Source organism: Lactuca virosa, chromosome 2, assembly GCF_052849685.1.
Source record: "Lactuca virosa cultivar CGN04683 chromosome 2, Lactuca_virosa_CGN04683_v6, whole genome shotgun sequence".
NCBI lineage: Eukaryota > Viridiplantae > Streptophyta > Magnoliopsida > Asterales > Asteraceae > Lactuca > Lactuca virosa.
Window position 1 is genome coordinate 31,812,040 of NC_136427.1, and position 2,265 is coordinate 31,814,304.

A 2,265-nucleotide genomic window follows, 5' to 3' on the forward strand; every position below is an offset into this window, starting at 1 on the left:
TATCAATTCATGTTTAGTGAACTTAATTCAAATTCAATAAATTATATATATATATATATATATATATATATATATATATATATATATATATATATATATAGAGAGAGAGAGAGAGAGAGAGAGAGAGGAAAGTTAGGTTCTAATGTTTCTATTATCTATTATGTGCATGTATGATTGATTCTGGACCAATCATTTTAATTATTAGTAATTAATGCATATTAAATGCTGAAGATTTAATTAATACTCATTATATCTTCAACATGTAATATGCATTAATTACTTTTCTTAAAATAACTAAAATAATTGGTCCACAATCAATCTTACATGCACACAATAGATAGTTAGCGTTCATATTCAATCACAATGTCTTGTGATGAAAACTAGAAATTAAGAATTCAAAAGCCCACTACGACCACCAACTATAATGTTCTTGTTTTTGCATCTGAAACCACATAAATGGAAATGTTTGAAATCCAATCCATGAGAATCCTAGAAACTGGCCCTGGTCTCGAATACAAAGATGGATGTTCGTGAAGATGAAGAAGTTTGATGATGCAAAATCAATGTTTGAAACCCAAAAAACTAGTCCAAAGACCAACAATGATAAACCAAATGGAATTTGTTCCATGTGAGAGAAGAACATCAATGATGATGCAACGTGTCCGAGAAGAAGATCTACAAAGAAGATAATACTTGAAATCCACACTACAATATAAAAAACATAGTAGATAATGACGATAATGATGATGAAACCCATCTTGGTGCTCTCAGGATCTGGACAACGTCGATCTCCTTCACGTCGTCGGCGACACTGATGGTGGATCTTATGATGAAACCCATGAATTAAGGAAGTAGGGCGAGACCCCTCATATATGTTGGGTTTTTGGGTGTCATCGTCGTCATCACCGCCATCATGAGCAGAGACGGAGAAAATAAGAAAGTGGTTGCCAACGACACCACTTCTTCACATTATCGTCGTGTTCATTCAGGTATTCGACATACTCCTTCACGTCGTCGTACTCCAGACAAGAAGTAATCACCGAAAGACGATGTCCGCAAACGGTGGCGTGTTTGATGGCATTGGTTGTCGGAGGTAGTGGTTGAAAGTACTGCCAGTGAGATTATAGGGGTTAGCTGTTATATTTTGGATTTAAACGTGCGAGTGGGTCCAAGTAAATAAATAAAAGATTTAAGTAAATAATAAAAACGAAAGAAATTTTAGAAGATATTCGATAAAGGCAATTCAGTCTTTTTATGTTTACGAAGAACCCTCACGCTCAACAAAATACATTGTAAGAACTTTCCAAGGTAAAAAGAAAAACTTATGGACCAAATGTATAAATTATCCTAACCATATAGCAAGTATTCGTCTAATTTACTAAAAATTATTCAGTTTTGAATAAAATATTAAAGTTGTTTGTTTTTTTAAGCATTGTTTCCTCCCTTCTAGACGTTTGAGAAAAGTATCCGCCGTTGATCGCCGGTAGAGATTCCTGTGGTCCCCCGCCACAGATTGTTTGCTGGCTCATTTTATTTTTATTTGTTCAAATGGATAACTCTCATTTTCAGTTCCAACTCACCAACACGTATTCTTCCTCAAATCTCCCCTTATAAATCCACTATACAAAATCCATATCCAAAAACTCACAACACAAACAATTTATTGACATATCAATGGCTATTTCGATTGCATCTGCATCTTCCTTCTTTACTTCCCCTAATTTCCCCCTCAACTTAAACTCATCGTCAAAATCAAGTTCAAACTCCGTCAACTTCCGAAGAGCTCCGATTTCAGCCGCTTACGCCACTGCTGAGAAAAAAGAAACAATTAGATCGTTCTGTAATAAAACTCCTTCCTCATTGTACGAAGTGCTCGGAGTTCGAATCGGAGCTGATACACACGAAGTGAAAGCGGCATATCGGAGATTAGCGAGAGTTTTGCATCCTGATGTCGGAAGGATTGACTCTTCGGCCGATGAGTTCATGAAAGTGCATTCAGCTTACGCTACGTTAACAGATCCGGCGAAACGAGCGGACTACGATCGAACTCTGGTGCAGAGACGCGCCGGTGGTTCATCTCCGGTGAGTTTTTCCGGCGGGTATAGGAGTCGAAGATGGGAGACGGACCAGTGTTGGTAGAAATTGCTCCTTTCACATTCGAACGCCATTTTAGAGATCTTGAGCTTGTAAATATGGAATCTTACAATACTTGGCTAGATTTTAAAGCCATAGCATTGAAATATATGATTTTAGGGTTTTTGTTTA

At 36.8% G+C, this 2,265-nt stretch overlaps 1 pseudogene; it reads left to right on the top strand.

Moving 5' to 3' along the window:
* The first annotated feature begins 1,623 nt into the window (after positions 1–1,623).
* Positions 1,624–2,265, top strand: LOC145159006 (chaperone protein dnaJ 11, chloroplastic pseudogene; annotated as a pseudogene).